A 15,987-nucleotide genomic window follows, 5' to 3' on the forward strand; every position below is an offset into this window, starting at 1 on the left:
CTGAAAAATCTATATGGCGTAAACTTTTGCCTAAAAATCAATCTCATGTAGGGTTTGATTAGAAGAAAATTGCTATCCCATTTGTTTCTACATTTGTCTGCATGTTGTCCTTTTCAGTCATAGGCTGGACAACGAGAAGCATTCTTTAAAAATTCCCCGAGAAAGTGTATGACATTAAAATGTCCTTTGATGCTCTTTCACTAAACATCGGACATTAGCGGTTTGGGTGACACTGATCCCTAATGCATCTCGCTTCAATCAATAGACACCAGAATTTGGCAATTAAGAAAGGGGGTTTTAGACCAAACGCAGACACGCTTTTATGTCACTCCTGTCTTTTCGCTCAGGACTATAATTCAAGAAGAAAGATACATTTCTGGTCGGGCAAAATCTTTTTTCATGTGTTTTTCTGTTTATCTGTATTTATAGAACATGAAATTAGACACTCGGATCATAGATCAAGAAATTGCCTCCAGACCCTTAACTATTTCGGCAATATCCCAGTTTTGCTTTTGCTTTATTTGTTTTGCTTTGATGAAATGGATGAATAGTGCGGAGTCTGTATTAGACCGTGCTGGCTGCTATACTTCATTATGTAGATCTTTTCTTTCTCTCTTTTTTTTTTTTTTCCCACTAATAAAGCCTTTAATTTGGCTTTGGTAATGCGAGGCTTGAGGAGGAACTCCAATCTAATTAAAAAAATGAAATTCAAGGGATTGCTTTAAAAAGTCACAGTTGAAACCATTAAACAGATCCAATTAACACTTTTACTTACTATCCTTGTCATTGGAGAGTAGCTGAATACGCCAACTGTCTACTGAACATTTTGAGTCGGATTTACTAAAACTCGAGCACACTGAATCTGGTGTTTTTTTTTTTTTTCCGGGTCATTTGTTATGATTGCAATTTGTAAATTTGCAAGTTCAAAAATTCGTAAATTGGAAATTTTGTAATATCGTAAATTTGTAATTCGAAAATCCTAAAATAAGAAAGAAAATCTGAAAAATTCTAAAAAACGAAAAGCCGAACATTTTAAAGAATAACTAACTAACTAATAATAACTATTATTTGTTTTTCCCAATAATTTTATTTCAGAAAAAAAAACATGTACAGAAACCTCTATATAGTGTCTGTGGGCCTCTTATGCCCTGTACACACAGTCGGACATTCGGACAACAAAATCCGTCTGATTTTTTCCGACGGATTTTGTGCCAAACTTGTGTTGCATACACACGGTCGGACAATGTTGTCGGAAAATCGTTTTTAACGAGGTGACGTACAACACGTGCGCCGGGACTATAAACGGGCCAGTAGCCAATATCTCTTTATTTATTCTGAGCATGCGTGGCACATTGTCCGTCGGAATTATCTACACACGATCGTAATTTAAACGATCGGATTTTGTTGTCGGAAAATTTTAGATCCTGCTCTCAAACTTTGTGTGTCGGAAATTCCGACGGAAAAAGTCAGATGGAGCCCACACACGATCGGATTTTCCGACAATATGATCGGATCGCACATTTTCCATCGGAAATTCCGACCGTCTGTACAGGGCATAAGTCCCTTCGGTGTAGCCCGAGTCGCTTTGTTGAGCTTTGTCCAAAGTTAGGACTCGTACAGTACACGACTACCGTTCGGGTTCTCAGGTTGCCCACCGGGAGAAGAAGGCGGCTAGGGAAGCGGGTATAGACCCCATATTATCCTAACTGGCGGGGGTTGTAATTATTAGTGGTGAGGGGCTCGCTATTCTTCATGCCCGCATGTGTACCTAGTTGAGTTTAGTTGGGGAATATGTGACGTGAGGTGAAGATAACTAACTATTAAATTATAGGTATTGGAATTTCCTTTCAAATTTGGCTATTAGTGAATAGGGATGAGCTTCGTGTTCGAGTCGAACAAACGTTTGACTCGAACATCGGCTGTTCACCCGTTCGGCGAATTCCGAACGTTATGGGGCGTTCGCGCCAAATTCGGCTCACGGCCCACAATGCACTGCGTCATAACAGTGCATTGCTGGCTCATGATTGGCCAAGCATGCACTGTGACCCCGCATGCTTGGCCAATCACAGTGCCAGCAGCGAGGAGAGCCATGATTGGCCACAGGCAGGATGCCTGTGGCCAATCATAGCTCAGGCTGTGTAGTACACGCCCCACACTATATAAGGCCTAGTGTAGTGTGTTGGCATCTGAAGCAGTTAGTGGGTGTTCTGTGTACCTTCAACACAGTACACACCGATCGTTATCGGACGATTTTCGATCTTGCTCTTCTGTAGTGGTTGTTGTCTGCTTGCCCTGACCGCAGTATACACCGCTATATTCCCCTCACCTATATAGCTAGTGATCTATCTTTTATAATAGAGCTTGCAGTCAGTAGTGTTAGGAGCTTGTGCGTGCTGTCTGCGTGCTCTGTACCCAGTACAGACCGCTATATCCACCTACATAGCTCTTCTCTATTTGAGCCCACTTGCCATCTGCAGGAGTTATTGAAAGTTGTGTGTGCCTCCAGCACAGCACAGTATACATCTGTATATACCCCTTTATCTCTGGTGTTCTATAATAAAGGCATCTGCAGGAGTTAGTGGGTGTTGTGTGACTCCAGCACAATATACACCTGTATCTACCGTTTATTGCTGTTCTCTAATAGAGCCATCTGCAGGGCTTAGTGGGTGTTGTGTGACTCCATTACACTGCTGTTTTACCCAACTCCCTTCAGGCCATTACCATGTCTGGAAGGCCAGCAAGGAGAGGCAGACAGGCGCGAGCCGATAAAAGAGGGCAAGCAAGCTCTGTGTCTAGAGACAACAGTGCTGGTCGTGGACGCAGTGCATTGTCATCAGCACGTGGCCATGGGACACACTTGTCCTTCTTTTCGGCAGCTGGACATGTTGAACCGCAACATGCCAACGACTTGGTAGAGTGGATGACCAAGCCCTCTTCATCCTCCTCATCCTCTCTCACCCAGTCTCAGGGTACTAGCAAAGCAGCTGCCAACGCATCGTCTTCCCTCCTCTCAATGTCATCATCAGTGACTCCTTCCCTAGACCCACCACGTCCTCCTGAGGAGTCTCCTGAACTCTTTGAGCACAGTGTTGGGTACATGCTCCAGGAGGATGCCCAGTGTTTTGTGGGCTCTGATGATGACACTCAGCTAGAGGAAGGCAGTAGTGTGAGCGCAGAGAGAGGGGATGCTCAAGAAGGACAGTCATGTTCCACAAGCTGCAGCATACTGCCAGGTTTGCTACAGCAATGAAGAGGGAGGGGATGATGAGGGCACTGACTCCACGTGGGTGCCTGGTAGGAGAGAGGAGGAGGAGGAGGAGGAGGCACATGTCCAACGAGGCAGGATGCCCTCCGGGGGCCAGCTTAGGGGCAGCACACCGACTGAATCACACCGCAGAGCTCCGCCTGTGCAGGGCGCTGCCTCTGCGCGTTATTCTAAAAGTTCTTTGGTGTGGGCCTTTTTTGAGACGAGTGCATCAGATCGCACCGCTGCTATTTGCAACATATGTCTCAAGCGTATCTCGCGTGGCCAAAACATCAGCCGCTTGGGCACCACATGCTTGACCAGACATATGTTGACCTGCCATGCAGCTCGTTGGCAAGCGTACCTCAAAGACCCACACCAAAGAACAAAGCGGACCTCTCCTTGCTCCTCATCAGCTGGCATCTCCAACCCCACTAGACCTTCAGTCCTCTCTGAAACCTGCTCTGAGAGGAAAGAAGGTGTAGAATTAGGTGTGTCACAGCCAAATGCTTCCGGGAACTCTGCTAGCAGTACACCCACGTCCGATTATAGCAGGCAAATGCCCCTGCCCCAGCTGCTGGAGCGGCGAAAGAAGTTCACTCCCAGTCATCCACATGCCCAGCGGTTGAATGCTAGCTTGGCTAAATTGCTAGCACTTCAACTGCTGCCTTTTCAGTTGGTAGACTCGGCCCCCTTCCGTGAGTTTGTACAATGTGCGGTTCCTCAGTGGCAGGTCCCCAAACGCCACTTTTTCTCACGGAAGGCGATTCCGGCTCTCTACCGGCATGTGGAAGGCAATGTCCTTGCCTCGCTGGACAGGGCGGTCAGCGGTAAGGTGCATATTACCGCTGACTCATGGTCCAGCAGGCATGGACAGGGACGTTACCTGTCTTTCACGGCCCATTGGGTCACTCTTCTGGCAGCTGGGAAGGATGCAGGACAAGGTGCAGTAGTGTTGGAGGTTGTTCCGCCACCACGCCTCCAAAATGCTACGATTGGTTGTGACACACCTCTCTCCTCCACCCCCTCCTCTTCTTCTTCATCCATGGCCTCTTCCAGTGCTCTGTCCTCAGAACCAGCGGTGCTCCGTAGGCGTTCCAGGGGCTACGCAAGTACGCAGGCAAAACGATGCCATGTCGTGCTTGTGCTGGTTTGTTTGGGGGACAGGAGCCACACTGGGGCGGATGTTTTGTCAGCTCTGCAGGGGCAGGCCGAGAGGTGGTTGACGCCACGCCAGCTTAAGCCAGGAATGGTGGTTTGTGACAATGGCACCAACCTCCTCTCCGCCCTCCGACAGGGACAACTGACCCATGTGCCCTGTGTAGCTCACGTCCTTAACCTGGTGGTGCAGCGGTTCTTGGGCAGGTACCCCGGCTTACAGGATGTACTGAAGCAGGCCAGGAAAGTCTGTGTGCATTTCCGCCGATCATTTAATGCCTGTGCTCGTCTGGCTGAGCTCCAAAAGGAGTTGAACCTGCCCAAGAACCGCCTTATATGTGACTCAACGTTGGCCATGCTGCAGCGGCTGCACACGCAGCAGAGGGCCATCAATGAGTACCTGTGCGACTACGGCTCCAGGACAGGGTCACGGGAGCTCGGTTTTTTCTCACCACGCCAGTGGGGCATGATCAGGGATGCATGCACTGTCCTGTCACCGTTTGAGGAGGCCACAAGGATGGTGAGCAGTGACAGTGCATGCATCAGTGACACTGTACCTCTTGTCCACCTCTTGGAGCATACGCTGCGTGGAATAATGGACAGGGCACTTGAGGCAGAACAGAGGCAGGAAGAGGAGGACTTCCTTGCCTCTCAAGGCCCCCTTTATCCAGACAGTGTTCCTGCTGTGCCACCCATCACACAGGAAGAGGATGAGGAGGAGGAAGAGGAGGAGGAGGATGATTGTGTCAGCATGGAGGTGGAGGCTGGCACTCAGCATCAGCAGCAGCAGTCTTGTAGGGATGATTTACAGTCCCAAGAAACACGTGGACTTGTACGTGGCTGGGAGGAGGTAGCTGCGGATCATGTTGCCCTTAGTGACCCAGAGGACTCCAGACCGAATGCCTCAGCTAACCTACGCTGCATGGCCTCCCTGATCCTGCAAAGCCTGCGGAAGGATCCTCGAATTCTTCGGATCAAGGAGAGGGACCATTACTGGCTGGCCACTCTCCTTGATCCACGGTACAAGGGTAAGGTTGCCGACCTTATCTTGCCATCGCAGAGGGAGCAGAGGATGAGACATCTCCGGGAGGCCTTGCAGAAAGGTCTGTGCAACGCGTTCCCAGAGACTGGGAGGTTACAAACTCCTGGTCCTGGACAACGTGTTGCTGAGGCATCGGTCAGAAGGAGCGGTGGAGAAGGTGGCCGTCTGACTGATGCTTTCAGACAATTTTTTAGTCCGCAGGCCCAAGGTATGATCGGTTCCAGCAACCATCGCCAGCGTCTGATTTACATGGTGCAGGAATACCTAGGGGCAAGGTCAGACTTGGACACCTTTCCCACCGAAAATCCTCTGGCTTACTGGGTCTTGAGGATGGCCAGAGCTTGCACAGTATGCAATTGAGCTACTGGCCTGTCCTGCATCCAGCGTTCTTTCGGAACGCACCTTCAGTGCTGCTGGTGGCTTTGTTACCGATCACAGGGTGCGCCTGTCCACCGAATCAGTTGATCGACTGACCTTCATCAAGATGAATCAGTCTTGGATCACCCACAGCTACCAAGCACCTGAAGCTGATGTAACCGAATAATTTTTTTTGAAATATCACATCCCTTCAAGACTGCCTATGCTGATGCTGAGTGACTGTCCTGTTATGTTGATTGTCTATCCTCTTCCTCCTCCGCTGATATGTTGGAAGAACATTTCTGGTTCTGGGTGATGCCATCAGCCCAATTTTTCTGCCCCTGTTTAACAGGGGCGTTTAAGTACAATTTTTGATGCAATGCTTTGCAGCAGGGCTAATTCCTGCAATCAAACAAGAGTATATGGGAGAGGTTGCAGTGTCGTGGCACCAGCACCAGTGCCTAAGGCCCAATTTTTCTGCCCCTGTTTAACAGGGGCGTTTAATAACAATTTTTGATGCAATGCTTTGCAGCAGGGCTAATTCCTGCAATAAAACTAGAGTATATGGAAGAGGTTGCAGTGTGGTGGCACCAGCACCAGTGCCTAAAGCCCAATTTTTATGCCCCTGTTTAACAGGGGCGTTTAAGTACAATTTTTGATGCAATGCTTTGCAGCAGGGCTAATTCCTGCAATAAAACTAGAGTATATGGGAGAGGTTGCAGTGTGGTGGCACCAGCAGCAGTGCCTAAGGCCAAATTTTTCTGCCCCTGTTTAACAGGGACATGTAATTACAATTCTTGATATAATATTTCACAGGAGGGCCCCTTCCTGTGCCCACCCAGAGTAACGGTGAGGACTTATAGTGTTGTGGCACCAGCACCACAACCACCAAAGGTCAATTTTTCTACCACTGTTCAACAATGGCATGTAATTACAATTCTTGATATAATCGTTCACAGCAGGGCGCTCCGGCGCCCACCAAGAGTCACTTTGAGGGCTTACAATGTTGTGGCAAAACCAACACCTTGTTCCGCCATTTCTGCAGAGCATATAGGGCAGGCCCCTACTTTCAAACATCCAATTTACAAACATCTCCTACTTGCAAACGGAAGGAGACAACAGCAAGTTAGATGAAAAAAGATGGACGACAAAACAAATTATACAGGGGTGATAACCCTTCCCTATGTTTTCCAAAAAGCTTAAAAATAGTTTTTTTGACTGGAGCTACACTTTAAAAATGTACCAGTTGAAAATTACAAACAGATTCAACTTAACACAACAAACCTACACAGTCCCTGTCTTGTTTGCACCGCCTGTATACTGCTGTTCTGAGTATATAGGGCCTGGGGGCCACACGCATTTCCTTTTTATAATATGGGTACGGGGTTCCCCTTAATATGCGTACAAGACCCAAAGGGGCTGGTAATGGGCAGGGAGGGCTACCCATGCCATTTTTCTCAATGGTTTTCAACCATATTGCAGGAACCAGATATAACATTAAAACCGCAAGCAGTTTTCAATGATGTTATTTCTGTTTAATGTCATTTTGTGCAGGGACTGTTCTAAACACGGGAAACACGTGGCACTTTACAGGCATACTACAGACATTCCCCAGGCACCATATTTAAAGAAATATTTCACTTTTTTTTTCACTTTAATCATCATTAAAATCAGTGCTCCCGCCAAAACGGCCATTTTTAAAAACATTTTAGGCATTGACCCATGTCCCCTGGGGCAGGAGCCAGGTCCCCAAACCCTTTTTAGGACAGTATCTTGCATATTAGCCGTTAAAATTAGCACTTTTAATTTCGAACGTTCGAGTCCCATAGACTTCAATGGGGTTCTAATGTTTGCTCGAATTTGGGGTCCGTTCGAAAGTTCTGGTGCGAACCGAACCGGGGGGTGTTCGGCTCATCCCTATTAGTGAACATAACAAATTTATCCGAAGTTACGAATTATCCAAAATAACGAATGTCGCATTTAAACAAATGGAACAGAATTATTATTATTATTATTGTTATTTGTTATTATTAATTTATTACGTTCCATTGGTTTAGACACAGCATTCATTATTTCAAATAATTAGTAACTGCAGATAAATTGTGTATTCGTTACGTTCACTGACAGCCAACTTTGAAAGGAAATTCCAATACCTATAATTTAATAGTTAGTTCATATTTTAGATTTCCGGGTTTTTGGCTTTTCGAATTTGAGAATTTATGAATTTTTGAATATTTGAATTTTATGAATATTCTGGAAAATTCGATAAACAGGTTTTTGGTAATTCGATGTTTAGGAATTGACAAATTTGTCGAAATTCATTAAAAAACTAATTCGGAACGAAACAAATTGCACATGTCTACTGTCCACCAAAAACAGATGGATGGGAGCTTATTCCCCATCCGTCTGGCGGATCGGATTGGATGGAAACAGACAGGCGGTCTGTTTTTCCATCTAGTTGCCCTATATAGGACAGGGGGCTGTGTCCGCTCTGCATAGCAGAGTGGACCTGTCATCTGCCTGCTTAGCAGGGATCAGTGAAAGAGATCCCCCGCAGAGCAAGCAGATCCTGCTTCATAGAAGCGTCCATGTGAAAGGAGCCATTGTGTCTCCGATTTGTCTTCTATATATCAGTGGTGTCCAATCTGCTGCCCACTGCAAGATTTTATCCACCCCTCTGATGTAAGAGGGGATTTTGAAGGGGCCTCTGTTGTAAGGTGGACTTTTATGGGGACCCAGATGTAAGGGGGGACTCCCATATTTATTTATTTATTTATTACGGGTACTAGCACTGTCAATTTACGCAGTGTTTTACATCTATATTGTACATTCACATAAGTCCCTGCCCGAGAGGAGCTTACAATCCAAGGTCCCTAACTCAGATGCATACAGATACATACTAGGGCCAATTTAGATAGGAGCCAATTTTACCTACCAGCATATCTTTGGAGTGGGACTCGTATAAGGGGACGCTATCCTAAGGGGACTCTGATGTAACATGGACTTTGATGGGCACTCTGATGTAAGGTGGACACCCTTATAAAATCAGTCCTCCTTACATCAGAGTTCCCATTACAGTCTACCCTCGCATCAGAGGAACTAATCCTTTGTTTTGTCTGCCTCTATATGCCTGTCTCTTTTTTTAGGAAAGTGAAAAAACAGTGATGGTGTCGGGCCCGGTACAACAGGACCGGTTGTACTGCCCTACCAACGGCCCTGCTCCCAGCAGATGCCAGTAATCTCCACCTGATGCTAGCTGCTGGGAGGGTATTTAGTCCATCCTCTGCATTTGCCTCTTGCTCCAGGGTTTTTGACTGCTAGCCAGATGCATGCTTGCTGTTTAATCCTGAGCCTGATTCCTGCCCGATCCTGACCCTTACTTGGGAGACACCCGCTGGTGGACACTGGAACTACAACCTTCTGCTCCGTGAACCATAGTGCAACCAGCAGGTGATCTAGGTCCTGACACCCAGAGAAAACTGAAAAAAACATTTTCTCCACTCAGAATAGACTCAGCAGGAACCCCTCAGCCTGCATCAGTGAGAAGCCTGTGTGATATATACTTCTTTTTTCCATCATGGAAGGGCACAGCCCTCTCACAGCATGTATATTCCGGAACCACATAAATGCAAGGACAACTTGCCATCCTCACCCATGCAAAACAATCTGACAAAATGACTGCCACCTCTGCAGATATATTCCATAAAAAAAAAAAACTTTGCTCTCTATTTAGCCATGGTAAAATTACAAACCTTTTTGTGTTTTATGACTTTTATCCTTAGTCGTAGCTGCTGAAGCTTCCATTAAATTGGTAGCTCCAGCAGGCAAAGAGCGACGTAACTGGTTTTTATGAAGACTGTCATGAATTGCCTAATCTGCTAGCACTATATAAATGAATACAATAAATCAACAGATTAGGCCGTTTTGGCTACCTATTTATAGACATCCACATATTGTGTGATTGGTACTGAATATTAGCGTGTGCTTGGAAATATGTTATCTCCGTTGCCTATTATGTCTACATATTATGTCGTACATCATGCATTTAATGCGATACAATAGATATTTTGTCTATGCGGTGAATAAATGTGTTTCCATTGTGTCACTGTTCATTCTCCGACTTGTGCAGGAAAAAAAAGAGCTGTAAGGAATGCTTTAAATTCTAGACACAAGTTAAACTTGGCAGCAGAGGTGTGAATACACACATACTCTTTATTGCTTGCCTATTAAACTTTGCTGAGGGGGGAATGGTACTTCTAATCCAGATGTGGCCACATGTTGTAATCTCCCTGCCATCAGTCTGGAAGGAGGTTCCAGATACAAGCTGGATGGATTTCATTAGAGGGGAACAAAGTAGGCTTTTGTTTATCCCTTCCAGATAGCCGGAGTAGGAAACAAGCGTATCATGCTAATTTGTCTCCATTAGAATATCACTCAGTCAGAAACTCGTCTCAGCCTTGGAGATTCAGAGAACTGATACTAGACAGGCAAAAGTGAAAATGTTCAGGTTAATGTAACTTCATCCTCTGCCGTCAGAGCCAACAAGCTGGTCATTTGGGTAACCTGACCCTGGAGCTGGCTGATAACGCCGTATAAGTGGGAGCAAATCAAGTTCTAACAAAGTACGATGGCCTAACATGTCCTCCGGATAACGCAATTATCCGCTGACACCAGGTGCCGTCTTGTTGTTACTATGTTAGGCTTCTTTTGTTTCGTTTAATAACATTTCCAAAGTGCTCCCAGACCTCAGACCATTGTCCCCTCCCCGCCAAGTGACATTTTGCTGTACAGCTGCCCATGCTTGGGTGGGGGGGGGGGGGGGCAGATCAGGCTTGCCTTAGCTTTCTCCTTCTCAACCTGGCAATAGGTCTGGGCCAGAGGCGTAACTACAACCTTCAGGGCCCCGATGCAAGAAATCGTGAAGGGCCCCCCCACCTCTCGTCCCGGGGCCCTTTATTACGGTCCCACAGTGGCCCCTTTCCTGCCATCTTGGGCCCACCCCCACTGTGGCAGAACACCAGGGTCGCAAGTGCAAGTTGGGCAGCGGTTATCAGTACCAGCTGAGCCAATGCAAGAATTTTTGGCTACACAGGCGAAGGTGCATTTTGATTTTTAAAGCCCTGCCACCCCTCTTCCCTCCACAATGCAACCCACCCTCACTTCACATTGTAACCTCTTTCACATTACACCTGTATTTGTGATGGGGTGCAACGTGTAGGACGTCTCTACAAATCCACCCCCACCCAATCACCCTCTCTGCAAAAATCCTCTCGCAATTTCTAGCACAGATCCTGTCCCCCAGGTCCTCCCTTCCAGTACAACCCTTTCCCACCATCCTGGGTCAAACTCCCCCAGCATTAAAATTCTTTCCCTCCATGCCAGCATAAGTATTCTCCTCAGTTCTGTCACAAATCCTACTACTCAAATCCCCCTTTCCAGTACAAACCCCCCAAAACACAAATCCTCTCTACTTCTAATACAAATCCATACTTCTAAACTGTCCCGGTTTTGGTGTGACCTTCCTGAGATACAAATGAAATCCTGTGTGTCTGGACTAAGGGTCTATTCACACCAGAATGCCTTGAGGGAAACATGCGTTTTGGGTGCGTTTCCCACACTTCAAAATGCACTGCCAAAGCGATCTGCAGTGGTTGTCAACTTAATGACTCCCCAAATGCCGGTTGCAAATGCAGTGTTTGCCTGCACCAGATTGTATGACCAGCAGTACCATGCAATCCAGTTGCAGTGCGTTTTGTAAAGTAGCACATGCACAGCTCTTGGTGCAGACCAACACAATTTTAGCCTATTCAAATGAAAAGGCTGAAATCGCACACAGCACCTGGAAGGCATGTGTATCGCTTAAAAATGCAGAGTGCGTTCCTTTGTGATTCGTGGTGTGAACTGGCCTTGAGTCCTGGAGTGATTACCCCAAATCTCTAGCGAGGTGCCCGGAATCCCAGAAACTATGATCATCTCAATAGCAGACAGCCTCTCTTTGATGGGGGGAGGGAAAAAGTTGTCAGAAAAGGATACTTACAGTGATTTGGGGGGGGATAAGAGAATGCTGTATGTGCAAGGGGGCGTTTTAGGAGCAGAGAGAACTGGTGCTGGGGAGGGGGGGTCATATTATTTATTGAACCCCCCCTTCTAGCACAAGTTCTGTCTGCTCCAAAAGTGCCCCCTTGCACATACAGCATCATCTTATCCCCCCAAATCACTGCAAGTATGCTTCTCACAACTTGAACAAATCCAAGCACACTGCACATTGCCCCACTAGTGCGCAGTGCACCCATTCAGTGCACATGGCATATCCACTGCACAAATCCAGTGTGCACTGCACATTACATGGCACCCATCGAGTGCACAGTGCACATCGCACATTCAGTGCTCACTACATATTGCAATATACCACTCACTGCACACTGCACTGATCCAAAGTGCACTGCCTGTCACACAGCACACATCCAGTGCATGCTGCTTGTTGCACAGCAGTACCCATCCATTGCATACTGCACATTGCACTGTAACCATCTAGTGCAAACTTCACAATGCACCCAGCAAGCATCCTCCTTTCACAACTAGCTCTCCCCCCTCCTTCCTTCCCTGCAAGTACCAAGCATTCAGAGTCAGTACAAACCTTATCAGCATGTCCCGTCCCGTTGAGTGCTGTGTGCTTTCTCCCCCCCCCCCTCCCCCTCCTTCTGTCTGTGACAGCCAAGCCGAGGCGGAGGGGGAAGGGGGTTTTAGTCTGTATGTGAGGCAGGAAGAGGGAGAAATACTGCTATACAGGGTAATCGTAGCATGGGAGACCTGAAACTTCTCACACACGCCGGGAGCCAGTCACTGGAACAAGTACCAGAAGTCATTACTGGCGGTGATAGAGCTCACCATCCTTGCGGTCATTACATCAGGCGCCGGACCGGAAGTCTTTCATGTTTGTCTGGGGGCCCCTCCACAGTGGCAGAACACATGGGCCCAGTCGCAAGTGCGACTGTTGCGACCCTGGTAGTTTCGCCACTGGTCTGGGCGCTGTCTGTCCATATTTTCTAAGGATTATTAACCCCTTTGTGCCTAATGCCGTGTACACACGGTCGGACTTTCTGGCAGAAAAAGTCAGACGGAATAATTTTGTCGGATATTCCAATCGTGTGTGGGGCTTTAGCAGATTTAAAAAAATAATAATTCAGACGGACCTAGAAATAGAACATATTTTAAATCTTTCCGATGGAATCATTTCCTATCGTGAAAACCGTTCGTCTGTAGGCAATTCCGATGGACCAAGAACGACGCAAGGGCAGCTATTGGCTACTGGCTATTGAACTTCCTTTTTTCTAGTCCCGTCCTACGTCACCGCATTCTCAACGATCGAACTTTGGTGGGATGGTGTGCAGACAAGTCCGTTTCAGTAAAACTCAGTCGGAACTCCGTCGGAAAGACCGTCAGAGTTTATTCTGACGGAAAAAACGGTTGTGTGTACACGGCATAAGGGTAAAACAAATCTAAATGCCTGAGCACAATTTTGCAACTTTGACATGTGTTAGGAAAACTGTACATTATTATTATTATACACGATTTATATAGCAACAACAGTTTACGCAGAGCTTTACAATGTATAAAGGGGAGGACAACACTAATACAGTACAGTTCAATACAAAAGGTACAGGAGGGCCTGGCTTGGAGAGCTTACATTCTAAAGGGAGGGGGTGGTGGCACAAAAGGTAATAGCTGCAGGGAATGATTTGATAACTACTATGTTTTGCATCCAGTTGGATTATTCTGTGTTTTTTTCAAGACAAATTGGTCTTTTATTTGGTGGTAAATGGTAACAGATTAGAAAAAACAAATAATACCATGCTAAACTAACACATATACCTTAAAGTGGTTGTAAACCTGAGCAAAAAAAAACCTGCAAGACAAAGGCATAATGAGCCAGTAAGCATAGCATACTAGCTTATTATGTATTACTTACCTTAGATGAAAACCCCCGGCAACATCTCTCCCGGAGTTACTTCTGGGTATCGTGGGCTGTGACTGGCTGGAGCCGCGATGACGTCACTCCTGCTCATGTGTGCAGGAGGCGCCGGTAACGGCACTGTCTAGCTCAGGGGTCTCAAACTGGTGGCCCTCCAGCTGTTGCCAAACTACAAGTCCCATCATGCCTCTGCTTGTGGGAGTCATGCTTGTAATGGTCAGCCTTGCAATGCCTCATGGGACTTGTAGTTTTGTAACAGCTGGAGGGCCGCAAATTTGAGACCCCTGGTCTAGCTGAAGTAACGGCATGTACGTGCCCTTGCTTCAGTTTGCTGCAGTGCGCATGTGCCAATGATGTTGGCATATGCAAATACAGGGGATATCTCCTAAACCGTTCAGGTTTAGGAGATATCCAGGGTAGCTACAGGTAAGCCTTATTATAGGCTTACCTGTAGCAAAAAGTGTGTTGTAAGGGTTTACAACCACTTTTAAAATAAAAAGCAAAAAAATAATAAAAAATTAGGCTGCAGCTCTACTGTGAGATACACACAGAAATCAGTAAATAAAAATATATAGAGAGCTGCGCTAAACATATAAATTCAGTGCCTATTGTGCATGTATAAGCAGGTGAAATAAGGATCATCAATTGAAGTGATCAGTTAAGCCCATATGAGTAAATGTCCATTGATTGTAAATCATGACAGGATAATCCACCATTCCAAAAGTGCACCTCCAACACATAGAAAACATGCTTACCAGATCCCAAGCTTGGAGAGCTTGTGGCCAATACCCAGCCAGGGCCTTTATCCTGGGGAGAAATCTGATGCCAGCTCCAGGAGGGATCTCACTCCATGCGGAAAAAGCCAACCAGACATCAGGGGCCCAGAACAACGTCATCTTGTGACGAAATGCGTCGGTCGGAGGGACGTGCTGACGTCACTGCATTACTAAGATCCTGGAAGGACGGGCGGTCTATGCAAGCTGGCCGGCTTTTTATTCCTTGCTTTTTTTATTTGCTCTTTGCTGTAAGTGTAATAACATTTTTTACCATTAAAGGTGTAGTTGGTTTTACACTATAGCGAGTTTTTCTTTTTGGGTATCCTGGCTCATTGTCCATTGAATGCTGAGGTGGGTGTGTAGTCCTTGTTCCTTGTGAGACTGGTGAGACCTCAGATTGGCTTGATTTTTTTTTTAATTATTATTATCAAAGGAAAACCATTTTTTTTTAGCTGTATATTTATTGGTACTACTATTCTGGAAATGTTATTGATAGGCAAATCATATCCTCACATTGATTAGTGATTCCAAATGAAATTTTTTTTTTTAAATAACAAACATGTTATACTTACCTGCTCTGTGCAGTTGATTTTGCACAGAGCAGCCCAGATCCTCCTCTTCTCGGGTCCATCTTCGCTGCTCCTTGCCCCTCCCTCCTGTCGAGTGCTCACAAAGCAAGCAGCTTGTTATGGAGGCACCCAAACCGAGCTGCAGCTCTGTGTGTCCATTCAGACACGGAGCTGCGGTTCGACCTCGCCCCCTTTCTCTCCCGAATTGGCTAACTGACTTTGACTTTGATTGACAGAAGTGGGAGCCAATGGCGCCACTCCTGTGTCTCAGCCAGTCAGGAGGGAGAGTTCCGGATGGCTAAAGGGAATTGTGGACATTGCTGGATAGGGATGGATGGGACTCAGATAGGTATTAGAGGGGCTTAGAATGGCTGCTGCACACAGAAGTCGTTTTATCTCTATGCATAGAATGCATTAGGATAAAAAAAAAAATTCTGCCATTACAACCACTTTAACCCCTTCACTCCTAAGGGTTAAACAAATCTAAATACCTAAACACAATTTTGAAACTTTGACATGGGTTAGTAAAACTGTATATATCATAACATCTACTATTTGTTGCATCCAGGTGGATTATACCATGTTTTTTTTTCAGGACATATTTGGTTTCTATGCATTCTATGCATTGAGCACTTGCCGACCATAGGGCTTCTATGGTTTGCAATGGTTATACCGGGGTGATGCCTGCAGCTGCAGGCATCATCCCATTATGAAAATTCTCAGCTGGCGTTTCCCTGCGATGCAGAAGAGATTCAAGTGACTAAGCAGCCACTTAATCACTTCTGTGGGGGGCAAAGTGGGGTCCAAGGCTCCATTTCTAGGCTCTGCCATCTGATCGCGAAGTCCGGAATCGATACGACCAGCGGCGG

The sequence above is a fragment of the Lithobates pipiens genome, unplaced genomic scaffold (assembly GCF_037356315.1).
Source record: "Lithobates pipiens isolate NorthernLeopardFrog02 unplaced genomic scaffold, aLitPip1_a1.2 Scaffold_7, whole genome shotgun sequence".
NCBI lineage: Eukaryota > Metazoa > Chordata > Amphibia > Anura > Ranidae > Lithobates > Lithobates pipiens.